Consider the following 15,442-nt stretch of genomic DNA (forward strand, 5'->3'; position numbering starts at 1 on the left):
GACGGAAAATTTAGTTCGTTTCCCGAAAAATTTCTTTCATTTCCCGTCGGGAAGAAATATCTTCTGTTATCGCTCGTATTCCTGTTAAATCTAGTCAGATACACTGTCCGTGAATTGAATTGGTACATGTTTTGTCGCGTATTTGTGTTGGGGAACCGATAATTATTTTGTCGGTTGAGGGAAGGATTTGAGTGCTTAAATCCTTGTTGGTAAGGGTTGCGGAATGATGGGAGGCGTGAGGGGTTATTTCTATAACTTCCTGACCCTTTAGAATTTAAGTTTGTTCTCCCGAACAAACAGTTATTAAAACAGGGGGTTGCTTGTGTATAATTGTTTCTAGTACGGCATTCCCTGGCAATATGTCCTTGTTTATTACTTGCATAGCATATAATTGGGGGGTTGTTTACGTAGCTTGCCGTATTCGTGGGTACGAAGCGTACAATTCTTTGCCTGATAGGAGTTGGGGATCTGTTTTGGTTCGGTTTGGGTGAATTGTCTCTTGAAAAAAATGCGGGTGAGATCCCTCGTGATCGTCCCGGAGTGGATTCTCCGACATTATTTATTCTTGAGTTATTGTGATTTGCCACAATCGAGTAAATTTCAATCATTCTTTCTAATTCCTGAACTGCCAGCTCTATTGTTTGAATATTTTTTGATATTAACATTCGGATCAGTTTGGGGCTCAATCGTTGCATGAAAGAATTTAGTACAATTTTATCATATAAAGGACCAGTTTCTTTCCCATATTTGGCCTCAATGAATACCATTACTTTGTGCAGGTATTCTCTAACATTTTGGGTTTCGTCGAAACATACAGTTCCGTGCTTTAATTTGTGTATTGAACTGGTTTCAAAAAATCTTTCTCGGAACGCTTTTGGCAATTTTTCTATTTAGTTTATTGGAAGGTTATTATCTTCCCCTATTGTATTTTCTATTTGTTTTAAGAATGTTAATGCTTGCGCCTTAAGTGTCATTAATAACATGCCTACTAAGGATTTTAAGTCCGTTTTAGTTACTTCTACAAATTGTTTTAATTGGATACTGAATTCATCTACATCTGAATCACCGTTATATGAGGGAAGGGATTTTGAAATTTTCCACTGTTTTGGCAATAAGTTTTTGCTTTAATAATTGTTCGTTTAAATCTAACGACATACTGATTTGTTTTTTTTTCAAAATGATTTAAAAATCGGCACTGGTTTTATTTTTAATATAACTCAAATTTGACGCTTCTAAATTATATTTTGTTACTATTTTAAGGGGACTTAGCCTAACAAAACATTGCACTTTAAATACTGCACAAAATATTGCACTTTTTCTTATGCGTAATATTTCTAAATAATCTTTTTTTGTAGAAAATTTTGTCCTTGTGTTTTGCTCCTTTAAACAGGCGCCGCGCCACTTCTAACGGGGGGGGTTTCAATAATTAAAAAAGTTTTTGTTGTTATTTTATTTGCTTGATTCCTTCAATAAATTGTTTCTTTGATTATTTTCAATTAAACTCTTAGTTGGCGGTTCGCGAGTAGCATACCAGAGTAGGGGGGGGGGGGGGGAACTTCGTGTGTGGGGAGCTTAAACTAGCGGTTCAAATGGGGAGCATATATTAGTGGCCATACTAACTCGAAATCAGATTAAAAGGATTCAGGTTCCCTTTGAGAGTGATTGGAGCTACAAGGACAAGCTATCTTGAGAAATACTAACATAAAGAGAATAAAATAAGAAAGTAATGCATTTATTTTTACTGACATGATCGGTACAGAGCTTGAAGGGAATATCACAAGCACTTCGAAATCAAAGACACTAAGATAAGGCTGTTGACTGAGGCAATACAAGTAATGGTTAAATCACTCTGATAAATGTTTCTAGGTTCACATAAAACTCATCATAGGTTCATAATAGACTCACAATAGCCTCCAAAAAGACTGATAAAAAGACCGAAAATAGACTCATAAAAGACTGAAAATAAGACTGACTCAAACTTTCTAAGTTCGAAAGTACTATACTCTGAGATTTCACCTAAGGTTACATTCAGGCGTTGCTGAAAAGTACATTACACTATTTCTATTGGTTTGGATTCTACATCTCGTATTACTATTGGACAGTGATGTACCAATCAGCTAGTCGATTTTAACTAACTTTTGATACGATTTATGACTCTTTAAAACTTCACTTTGGAATTTTTCTTAGCGGAATAAAGTTTTCACCTTAAAATTAGAGCGAACTACACAGTTCTACATTGTATCTCAAGAAACTATTTTTTAAAGCTTTACCTTTTAATTACAGCGGACTTCATAGTTCTACTTTTGTATCTCAAGAAAATATTTTTTAAGTTTTTACCTTGTAATTACAGCGGAATACGTAGTTTTACTTTTGTATCTCAAGAAACTATTTTCTAAAGTTTTTACCTTGTAATTACAGTGGGATCCATAGTTCTACATTGTATCTCAAGAAACTGTTTTTTAAAGCTTTACCTTGTAATTATAGCGGAATGCATAGTTTTACTTTGTATTACAAGTGACCGTTTTTTGTATAATAATTTCTACCTTCTCTTGATCGTTTGGAAATTCAAACTCAAGATTTAAATTACATGGTTGGTTGCCTGTCATGTACAGTTGGTCACGCTGAATATTTATTGCTGTTACCTTTTTCGTGGGAACGATTTTATCGTAGAGTTGTAATTGTGACACAATGTTTCGCTACTTTTTAAATTTGACAATTAAGTGTTACTTGAATTTTTGGGTTCATATTTTGGGCGGTTTTGTTTTACTTGGAAAATTTCGGGGTCTTGAAAATTGATTCCATTACAGAGGTGAGAGGTAGGGACCATGTGAAAGCATCTATAGCAAAAAAAAAATTTTTTGATGAAAAGACGGGTGATGTGTACTCGCATTACCTACAAACGGAGATACGGCAATTTTCCCCGGACTTCCACAATTTTGAGGGCGTTTTTTTTTGGATTGGTTGGGTAGTATTTTAATTGTTTGCAAAGTCATAATAAAATGGGAATGGTTCGATAGTTTTGTTTATTGAAAACCTAGACGTAAATGTTGCGGAATTTAAAAAAATTGCTTTAAGACGCGGGAGGGGAAAGAAAATTATAGAAAATATAATGCAAATTTGAGGAGGTGTAAAGTTGTACAATATTTTCTTTTCCATAAGGGCTTAGAGTGCTTTAAGTATTCATCCCTCGTCTCTGGGCATATGCCCGAGCAATGCGAAGTTAATAAGCAACTTTTGGAGTATTTGGCAGTTAATGGGGGTGGGGAGGGAATAGAGTTTCCTATATTTGATTTTAATAGTTTAAAGGGACAATATCCTGTAATATTTTAGGGGATAGATATTTTGAGAGGTTAAATTAGTATTTAAAGATTGGGGTTTCAGTGTCACAGGATGATACGGAGTATGAAGAGTGGACACTTAAAGATAAAAAGGGGTTTTTACATTCAGTAAGGACTCCGTTCATTGAATCAGTGAAACACTGGGAATGGTTCCTCTACGAACCAGCCACAGATTAGGTTCACAGAGGAACTATCCCCAATACTAGTCAGGATTTAAGTGAGGGTAAAAAGAGTGAAGGGACCTGCTATAATTTTCCAGTTTGGCAGGGTTTCGGGTGACAATGCCATCTTGCGGCTTAAGATTTTCCAGGATTCCCTCTTTCAGAGCGATAAGGTGGTACTAGATACAGAGGCCAAACTCATGGATGTGTGTGATCCATCAAACTCGAATCGTTTTAAAGAACACGAAACTATTGTGATCTCATTTTCCATCGCTCAAAGAGACTCCGATTATTATCATCCAATTGGTCGAGGTAATGACAATATTGGATGATGAAAATTGTGCAGGTTCAGTTATAGTTGTACCTATTAAAACAGCTACTAAGTCAATTTCAGGGCTGCGCCATACAGATTATCCAATGACTTTATCACCAGAAGACGAATTGGCAATTAAAAATAAATATATGTTCTGGGGTTGCAGGAAATAATTTGTTGAGGGTAGTGGGGATATTAAAGCCCACGATCGTGGCCACTTTAGTAATCCTATTTTATCGGGAGAAGTAACATCCGGGGGAAGGCACATAAATCCTGTAATGTAAATGTTACGCAGCAATACTTTCTACCGGTTTACATTTACAATTCCAACTATGATTTGAAATTCATACTACCAGGTTGTGCACGTTTGCAGAAAGGTGAAGTTGGTCTTGGCACATTGGTAGATGGTTTTTTCCTTATAGCATCATACCCAAATCATTTGAAAAGTTACTGCTTTTAGAATTCAAGTGGTCAACAGTTGAAAATGGTAATGGTATGAATTTGAATAAAATCCATTTTTAGATTCCTTTTGTGTTTCCCCAAATCCCTTAGTCAACTCATTCCAGTAGAAAAAAGTGACGGTTTTAATAGTTTCCCCTTCTTCAAACAACACTTTCTAAATGATGAAATATTTTTGGATGAAATGGATTTATTAACGTATAAGGGGCTATGATTCAATTCACGACCGTCAGTACACCAATGCCGATTTTGAATTTTCTAAACAAAGTTTTGGCTAAGGGAACGTGTAAAAATTGGGGGAGTAGTGTAGAATGTACGTGGCAAGTTATGAATTGACATTTTTCGATATTCTCTTTAAAAATACGGATAAAATTTACTAGGAATTTGGATTGGGTTTGGGGTATTATTTTTCAACTCCACAACTAGCGATGGATTTAATTCTTAAAATCAGTGATGAAAAATAGGTCTGATCACCGACGTGGATCAGCACTTATTTGCAGAGATATCCATGTTGGTGGGGGGGGGGTATTTTTTTCATGGAGATCTTATCCTGGCAACCAATCTGACTGGATAACGCACCGGTGAAAAGTCGAATGCGGTTATCTTGGATATGAAGCCCCTTTATGCGTCGCCAATATCTCACTTCTCTTTGTCGTATGAAATTTACAAATCGCTGGAATATTATTCTGCTTCGAAATTCCCTGACATTTAAACTATTAGGAATATGGACCAGAAGGATGGTTTTTGAAATTGATGGTAGGATACAAATGGTATTTCATGACTCTGTAAAGGAATTTTTTCCCGTGTATACACAGATGAGTACCTAGGGATTGATTGAGGCTCTATAATTTATCTTTTTTAGAAAATGGGGTATGCACTGGGCACCTTAAAAAACAAAAAATTATTGACAACCTTCACCCGAAACAGAATATTGTTTTACATCACATTCTTTTGCGGTGGATGCTAGCCAATAGTTTCAATGACACAGATACATACAGGCCTCCAGTTTGATCAAAAGCCAGGTTTATTGACACCTTTGTCAGTAAACGATTCTAGGCAAAAACAAAGGTCGAAAGACAAATCTTGAAACTCATTTTAAATTCGACGTTTGGTTAGATTGCCAGAGTGTGAGCAATAGGAGTCGTTCTAATGTAACCGATCCAAGAACGAGCCCGAATCATTGCAGATATGAATTTCAAGTTGTTCACGATCATAAACTGAAATATAGTACTTCAACATAGGAAAAAAAGAAGCGTAAAATTAACTAAAACATTTTAGCTTGCACTGCCATATTAGAAATGCCAAAAGACTCATGTTGGAATTTTATTACAATGTTTTTAAGCTCCAAAGGCCAGGAGAGGGACAAGTTTAAATTTATTATGGGGATACAGATTCATTATTGTTAAAAGTTAAGACAGATAATTTATTTGACGATTTAGCTGGAGCTAGTAAAGCGCAAGGCCTCAAATAAGCAATTTTTATTTAAACCCGAGACGGGAAGCGACTTGATATCCAAAGGTGTGCTTGCTTGTCCGAAGGTGCACTGTTTCCAAACACAAAATGAGGATATCAAACAATCCTGCAATGTTTTCTTTCACATTATGTAAAGGAAAATTTCGATATGGTGTTTATAGGAACTTGGTAGAGAATAATTTAGCTCCAAGAGCGAAGACCATGGCGATTCGCTCTTTAAAATTTGGAAACTATATAATTCAAGTGAAGAAAAATGCCATTTCGGACATGTTTGACAAAATCTATGTGAGATCGGATGTTGTGAGAGTACTACCACTCGGTCATTAACTTAATTCAGATTGAGACGTATGTGTATATTATAGACGGGGTCTCGGTCAAAAGAAAACTCAATATTCTGTGAGAGGGGGTCTGATTATTCTCCAGCTCAGTAATGTGTGTTTTCGAGCTGTTTTCGAGTATCTATATTTTATATTTATTTTGGCGTAAAGGGGAATCAATGTTTCAAAAATGCTTAATATTATACTATTATTTTTTCTTGCCCTCGCGCCGATCGGCCCCGCCCCCGGCCGTTGGCCTGACACAGTGAGCAGCATTTCTTCTGCCCCTACCTTTGGTCGACGAAGTGGCCACCCCGCCCCCCAGGGGTGGTGCTATTTCTAAGTGATTTATTAAACGTCCAAGTGTTTTTAAGTGTCCATTTTATGTAAATATATTTTAAAAAACTTTAATACATTTATTTATGTATTAAAGAAACCATGTATTCTATTTTTGAGTATTTGCTCAACAGATTGCGGTTAGGTTAGTTGTATTTTGTAATTGAATGAGTATGTATCAATTTAAAACGCCATTCAGATCATTTCTTTGCGGACCATCAATGTCAGGCAAAACAACACTTTTAACGAAAATAATTCGAAACTGTGATAATATTTTTCTAGAAGACCCGGAAATAATCAATCATTGCTATAGTATGTGGCAAGAGTCGTACGATAAAATAAAGAGATAAAAGAAACCAGACATAAAATTTATACGGGGGTTGGACGTGTTTAATAATATTGGACCAAAATTGTGGTTGATTATTGATGATTTAGCCAAATCTATTGAAGAATGGTTTCTGGAAATTTTACAGTTGTTTACTGTCCAGTATCATCATGAAAAGTTTCTGCAGCTGTTGTTATCCATAATCTCATTCATCATAGCAAATGTATGAGAACGCTTAATTTAAAGTGTACTTACTATATCATATATAGGTTTGTTCCTGATTCAAGTTCTCTTATAACTTTAAACAAGCAAAATTATCCCGCTGAACTGAAATTTTTACCCTCGGAAGTTAATCAAGCTACTCGTAAACCTTGTGGATACATTCTATTGGATCTCAATCAATGCACGCCGGAAGAGTTACGTGTACGTCACGCATATTTTTGATAATAAAATTACCGTATATCTGCCCCTGAATAGTATAAAAGGTCATTAATCATCATCATGACGCTGAAAATTCTAAACGAAAATATACATTTATTTTTCGTCCTAGGTAGGTCAAAACCACGGCTTAGGAAGGCTATGCTCAAACACGTTATTGACAATGAATTCATTGATCTCGTATCTGAGCTATGTTTTAATTTAACTGAAGGTAATTTTCAACTGTCATAAGTTTTTAGGCAACAGACAAAGCAACATCGTTCACTTGTACGTACCCTAACTTACAAAAAAAAGAAAAATATTTTAAAAGAAAACGGCTTGTTCAAGTGGGACTTGCAAACACTATTCTCTAGAAATGGCTAAACCTTACAATTTGACGCCAGTTGAACTCGCTCTTTCATCAAAGGGCACTTTGAAGATAAATTTATGAACAATGCAACAATTGCCGATGATGAAAAATTTATTTTGTTTCAAAATGCCTTCGACGTGTCGATAGGCATAATCCATACCGTGAAAAACCACTCGAAGTAAATGTCATTGATCAAGCTCCAAGTCCAGGAGGTTCTGAAACTTTGAAAATGCCAAAACAAGAAGAAGAAATTATCCGAGGTTTTGTCAAGTATTGCAGACTTAATACTTCATCCGTATCGTGAGTAATGTAAAAAACTCTTAATTTTTCTCAGTGAAAATGAACATGACCAAATTGAAGATAAAAAGAGCGAAGTTCTGATCCTTGGCAAGAGTTACAATTTAATTTATTTGGTATCCGACTTGATTGCAAATCGTAAAGAAGTTGAATCATCTGATAGTCATTTCTATAAATTCTTAGTAATCAAATTTTTCAAAAAAGTCTTATTGGGAGGAAACATATTTTATTCAATCAAGGGAATATGAAGAAATACCAAAGATTTACAGTTTTCGGAAAGCACGACAAGTTGGCGTGATGATTTAAAGGATATTAAAAGAAAGCGCCTTTCCACCAAACTTAGTGTACAAGAGGGTAGCGGACGCTTTACACCGCGTTTATGTTCAAAATGGCTCAAATTTTGAAACGAGCTTATGAAAATATTTGTGAAGCGGGAAGTTTAAACCTCCCTACCACACTTGTTCGAGTTGCCTGAGTTGAAAAGAAGTTGGTGGCACAGTATTTACAGAATGAACCCAGCTACACTCTTGATCAAAATTATAGAGTTCGCGGTAATTATTATTGAAAAACTAAAGCCTTTTCCCCCTTGCATATATTACAAGCTGATCGTTTGACTCCATACGAGGTTCAAAGATGTCATAATATGCCATACAAGTACATTTTACTTGCAATCAGTGTTCTTAGTCAATATGCATATGCCATGTATTCAACCAGAGGTGATGAAGTTTGTAGAGACGATGAATCTATCTCTGGACAAGATTCGTATAGAAAAATTAAATAGATCAGGGAAGCGAATTTATTAATCATAGGCAGCGCAACAGCACTGCCTAAGTAAAGAACGATGTTTGCAAAATGTGCTAATTTTTGGGGGGTACTTCATATCAAAGGAGTTATCGTAAAAGTTTCGAAAAGGGCTCATTCAACTGGAAATTGAAAGGGCTTGTGTCCTTTTTAGTAGTCGAAATTGTCCAACGTAGGAGAAAGTTCTGGAAACTAGGTCCTTGAGGATCAAAATCCTTCCCCTTCCCTCAGGGCAAGGGTTGTAGTTTATGCCCTGGGGGCTTGTAAGGTTTTAAAAAAAATATTGTCTTAGAAACTTCAATTTCAAAAGTTCAAACTTAATTCTATTGGAATTAGTTGAGAGGACTAGTATCTTTATTAATAGTCAAAAACGGTCGGAGGGCGAATGCCCCCCCCCATGCCCATCATTTGCCCGAACACTGGCAATCAATAATTTGATACATCAATTCTCTTGAACGTAGTTGAAGAGTCCGTTTATGAAATCTCCCCCCACACTCCTCAGGGCTAAGGCTGTAAATTAAGCCCTGGGGGCATATAATTGTATTAATAAAAAGTGTTGTCGTAAAAACTTCAAAAATGCTCATTCGATTAGAAATTGAGCCTTTTGTCCTTTTTATAGTCAAAAGCAACCGGAGGGAGAATCCCCCCCTTACGCCTACCATTTCCCCAAACACTTCCGATCAACATTTAGATATGGCCATTTTATTCAACGTTGTTGAAAGGCCTAGAATTAAGACATTTTGCCCCCATTTTCGGGCTTTGAAGGGGGTTTTTAAGCGAATAAGAGCCTACTCGTTTTTTATGTATGGATTTTCGCTAAAATATTAAAGTTTCAGAATATTTCCCTATCCTGGATAGTTTTGAAAGGCACTGTCTCTCGGAAACTAGGTTGCTCTTAGCCATTTCACTATTTTTTTCAACCTAATAAAAGCTTTTCGCCAGAATTTTAGAGGCCTCTGAAATAAGGCTCTTTTTTTACTCTTTAAGTGCCTAATCGTTAGTTTTTGGAGGGACTCATCTGTGTCCCTCTTCCCTGTTAGTTCTGTTCATACCCATGTTTCTAGACTAGCCAACTTTTCTGTCTTTTTCGCTAGATAGTCTTTTTTCAGGCTCCATAACCCGTAGTTTTAAATACTTAGAAATAATGACACTTTGTTCACTCTTTCAAGAGTCTACTTTTCAGCTTATTTGTGCCCCCGTTAGGTGTCAAGAAAGTTGGTCCCCTCAGAAATAAGACTGCTTTTTAACTTCTTCAGTGCCTATTGGCGAGCTTTTGGGACTCATCGGTGTCCCCCCCCTCTTGTTAGCTTCACTCGTACCTAAATTTATGTAGTTTTTTTGTCTTTTTACTAGAATATTAAATTTTCCCCCAAGTTTTAAAAGACTCAGAAATAAGACTGTTATTTCAGCTTTTAAGCACCTACTCGCTAGCTTTTGGTTTAATCTGTGCCTTCCAATAATAGTGCTCTTTTTTAGGACAATTTTTCGCCATTTGGCTAGAATATTGAAGTTTCAGAATACATCCCTACCCTCCATAGTTTTAAAAGACTCTGCTCCTCAGAAATAAGCTTGTTTTTAACCATTTCGATCTAATAAATTCGTTTTTCACTTTTTTTTACCTGTCAGAGATCACATTCAGGCCTTGAAGGAGTTTTTATTCTTTTCATCTTTAGTTTTGACTTTTTTGTTTGAGGTCTCTAAACAAAGCTTGTCAGAGACACTAAAAGGCATTTTTCTGTTCTTTTTTTTAGCCCACTATAGACATTTTCCCCCATTTTGTTGCTTTGAAGGGGATTTTAAGCTAATTTTTCTCCTTTTTTCAGGTCGAGATTGACCATCTTGTAGCCCAATAGATTGGTGAAGGAACAGTCGAAGAACCCCCAGACGAATTACTGGCCTGGGCCGAAGAATTTATAGCCAAATTGCCGGAACCAAATCCCCCTTCGATAAGTTTCTCATGCCTTTTTTTAAATTCAAAAGAGTATAGTAGTAGTTTTGGTAAACCTATCAATGCTTCATAATACATACAAAAGGTACCCTACGGAAGGGGCATGCCATTTATATCAGTAGTGAGGACATAGGAAACCTTTACATTCCAGTGATTAGTGGATTGGCTACAGTTCCAGGAGGGCATGGTACCCCATCATAATGCAATGATACATTCCAATGAGTAGTGGGGTGGTTATAGTTTCAAGAAGGCATGGTAGCCATAAGAGTTCTCTCTTTTTATAGGGCAATAGCTTCCAGTGAGCTAATATGCTCTTATTATTCTAGGTTCAGACAGGAACACTGCCAGAGTCCTATTTAGCAGATACCGCTTTGTGCAATATTCATGTATATAGGGCCGAGTTTTGTGATCCATCCAATTCCCTGTCATGTCGTACTTTTCTAACAGACCCTATAGAAACCGCACACCTCTACCTCAGCATGATTTGGGCGCTTCTCAAAAAACAGTTACGGGAGGCGGGAAGGCGGGATTCTTTAAAAGCATCTATCCCATTTAAAATTATTTTTAATGCAAGTTTGGGTTGTTTTGCGTGACCATCATATGCAAACAAGAATGCAGACGCTAGACCCAGACCTGCATAATCTTGAGGGTGTTTTCAGATTGGGTGGGTGAAATTTTTAATAGGATGGAGGGGTATAATGAGACTGGGAAGTGTTTATCGGTTTTGTTTTTAGAAAAATAGAGTTAAATATCTAGAAATTTAAAAAGGAATTTGCATTAAGAGGTGGGAGGGGGAGCGTAAAACTTAACTTTAAAAAAATGATAGTAATTTAAAACCTACTAGGGATGTACAACATTTTCATTTTGACACGGGCTTGGAGTGTTTCAAATATTCCGTCCTTGTTGTGGGACATAAATCCGGGAGAGTTGATGTCACTAAGACAAACTTGGATGATTGGGCAGTAAATAATAAAGAGGGTTCTGATTTTCCAAAAGTAAATTTTAATTGTCTAAGGGGACAGTATCCAGTAACACTTAAAGGGATTGACATTTTTTAAAGGGCGAATGAACACTTAAAAGTCGGACAAACAGTTTTACAGTTTGACGAAGAATTTGAAGATGGGGAACTAAGTGATAAAAAAGGGGTAATTTATTCCGCAAGAGTACCGTCCTTTGACTCAGTGAAACACGGGGTATGGCTTCTTTATGAGCCTGCCAAAGATCCTGAATCAATAGGACATTTCTTTCCAATTCCTAATATTAGCAACGTTTTAAATGAAGGTAAAAATTATAATCATGGGAGGACTTGCTATTACTGCCCAATGTGCCTATCAAGATTTCACAGCGAATTGAAAGTAAATAATCATTTGAGACACTACAAGCGTCATGGGTACCAGTCTGTTGAAACAGTTTCAGGGGACAATGCTACCTTAGGGCTCAAATGCTTTCAGAACACGCTGTTGCAGAGCAACAAGGTGACATCGGACATTGAGGCTTCTCTCATGGATGTGTCGGATCCGTCAAATTTGAATCATGTGAAAAAACATGAAGCCATTGCAATCTCTTTTGTGCACGCGCGGAGAGATTCAAGTAATACTATGCAATTAGTAGATTTTTGTGAGACGTTGGGTGGAAAAGATTGTTTTGGCACAGCTATGGTTGTTCTCATTAAAACAGCAAATGAGGCGATTTTACGGCTGCGTCATCCGTAATATCCGATGAATGTATCAGCAGAGGACGAGTTGGCTACTAAAAATCAAGATACTTGTTGGGTTTGTAAGAAAAAAATTAATCAGGGGGATGCGAAAACCCACAGTCAAGATAATTTATACCAAAAGATTTCATCAAGGAGGAGTAACTTTCGGGGGGTTGCACAAAAATTGTGTAATTTAAATGTTAAGCAACAATAATTTTTACCCATTTACATGCACAATTCTGACTATGATTTGAAATTCAAATTACCAGCGTTGGCATGATTGCAGAAAGGTGAAGTTGTACATGGCGCATTAGCTGCTAGCCTTAGAATTAACATAGTAAACAGTTGATAATGGTAATACTTGTTGGAATAAAATCCGTTTCCTTGATTCTTTTAGACTCTTTCCTAAATCCATAAGTCAATTGATTCAAGCACAGAAAAGAGACTATTTTAATAAATTCCCCCTCCTCAAAAAGAACTTTCCAGATGAGGATGTGTACGATTTATTAACGTGTCAGGGTATATACCCATACGAGTACTATAGCTCCGCCTCAAAGCTAAGTGAGGAAAAATTACCACCCATTGCAAAGTTTTATGACTCACTTCGCGATCGTCAATGCACCACTTCTGATTATGAATTTGCCAAGAGGGGTTGGACAAAGAGAGGGTGTAAAAATGGGTGGAATTATTGTAAAATATACCAGGCAAGTGATGTACGTTGTTGGATTTCGTCTGTAAGAGCACGTATAAAATTCATGAAAAATTCGGGATGGATTTGGGTTATTACTTTTCCACTATTCATTTGGTGATGGATTTGTTTCTTATAATTAGTGGAGCAGAAATAGGTCTGATTACCGACGTGGATTAGCACCTGTTTGTAGAGAGATCCATGCGGGGAGGGTATGTTTTTCACGGGGATCGCATCCTTGAAACCAACCCGACTGGACAACGAACCGGTGAAAAGTTGGACGCCATTTTCTTGGATATGAATTCCCTTTACCCGTCGGCAATGTCTCACTTTTATTTGCCGTGTGGGCATTACCAATGGCTTGACAATCCTCCTGCTCCAGATTTCCCCAATATTCACACTGTTGAGGAAAATGGACCACAAGGATGGTTTTTTGACATTGATGGTGAAATTCTTCTGGAACTTCATGACTCGGCAAAACATTTCGTTTTCCCCTGCATCAATAGACCGCTGCATAGGGACTCGCTGAGTCCCTACAATTTATCGTTAGTAGAGAATAAAGGCATGCACTGGAAACTTTTAAAACAAAAGCTTATTGCCGACCTGGAGCTGAAACGGAATATTGTTGTACACCATGTACTTTAGCGGTGGATGCTTGTCAACGGCTTCAATGTCCCATGGATTAATAGAGCCCTCCAACTTGACCAAAAACCTCACATGAAGACGTTTGTTGACACTCAACAAACGCTCTCAAGCGAAAACAAAGGTCCAAAAAGAGATCTTTAAACTCATTTTAAATTTGACCTTTGGTAAGATGAGCGAGAGTGTGCGAGACAGGAGTCGTTGTGACGTTGTGACTGACCCAAAAGAATGCTCCCGAATTAATTGCGGATTCCAACTTCACATCATTTACGATCATAGACTCCAATATTGTCCTCTTACATAGGAAAAAAAGAAATGTAATTTTTTTAACAAAAATATTGCGGCTGGCACTGCCATTTAGAAATTTTTAACAAACAAATGTTGGAGTTTTATTGCAATGTATGGGGATACAGATTCATTGTTGTTGAAAGTTAAAACTAATAATTTATTGGAAGATTTGGAAAATGGAGAGTACATTAGCTCTTTGATGGATTACACAAACTGGGATGAGTCCCGCTATCCGGAGCTGGTGAAACGCCAGGCCCAAGATTAGTTGTTATTATTAAAATCATAAACGGGGAGTGATTTAGTATCACATGGTGTATTTACTGGTCCGAATGTTAGGCTAGGTTAGTTGCATTTTGACACTGGAAGAGTATGTATTAAAACACCCTTCAGGTCGTTTCCTTACGGACCGTCAATGTCTGACAAAACAACACTTTTAACAAGAATCATTCAAAACTGTGATAAAATGCTTTTAGAGAACCCAAAAATAACTCTAAACAAGCAAATTTGTCCTGGCGAACCTATATTTTTACTTCCCGCATACAATCAAGCAACTAATAAACCTTATGGTTACAAATTATTAGACCTGACTCAAAATACACCCGTGTAGTCACTGATATTTTTGATAATGAAATCACTGTATATCTACCTGTGAATAGTAAAAAAGGTCATTAGTCGCTATCAGGAGCGTTGAAGAAGCTACATGAACAACGGCATTTATTTTCCATGCTAGCCAATTCAAAACCACGACTTAGAAAAGCAATACTCAAGCATGGTGTTGACAAGGAATTTATCAATCTCTTGTCGGAACTTTGTTTAAATTTAACGGAGGGTAATGTTCAACTGTCACAACGTGTTAAGCAGCAGACAAGGCAACATCGATCACTTATACATACTTTAACTTGCAAAAAGAAAGAAAACTCTATATTAAAACTCTAAACCATAACTCTATGCTAAAACGTTAATTAAAACTCTAACCAAAAATAAAATTCTAAACTAAAACTAAACTAAAAATCGAAAATACAGCTAAATTAAACTAAAAACTAAACCAAAGCTCTAAATTAAAGCTCTTAACTAAAACTAAACTAAAACTGTAAACTAAAATTCTGAACTAAAACTTTAAACTAAAATTCCAAACTGAAAATCTAACCTAAAACTAAACTCTAGCTAAAAACGCTAAACTAAACTAAAACTAAACTATACTAAAATTCTTAAGTAAAATTAAACTTTGAATTAAACTAAAACTAAAGTAAATTATAACACTAAACTAAAAATAAACTATTACACTAAACTAAAACTAAAATCTAGCTAAAAAACGATAAACTAAAACTAAACTATACTAAAATCTAAACAAAAATTTTGAACTAAAACTCTAAATTAAAATTCTAAACTAAAACTAAACTCTAGCTCAACTAGAACGTTAAACTAAAACTAAACTATACTAAAATTCTAAAGTAAAACTAAACTATAACACTAAACTAAAAAAACTAAAAATCAAAGTAAACTTAACTAAAAGCAAACTCTAGCAAAAATTCTAAAGTAAAACTAAATAAAAGTAAACTAGCAAGTTAAGCTA

Source organism: Artemia sp. Qi Xiang Cuo, chromosome 11, assembly GCF_049724085.1.
Source record: "Artemia sp. Qi Xiang Cuo chromosome 11, ASM4972408v1, whole genome shotgun sequence".
In the NCBI taxonomy this organism is placed as follows: Eukaryota; Metazoa; Arthropoda; class Branchiopoda; order Anostraca; family Artemiidae; genus Artemia; species Artemia sp. Qi Xiang Cuo.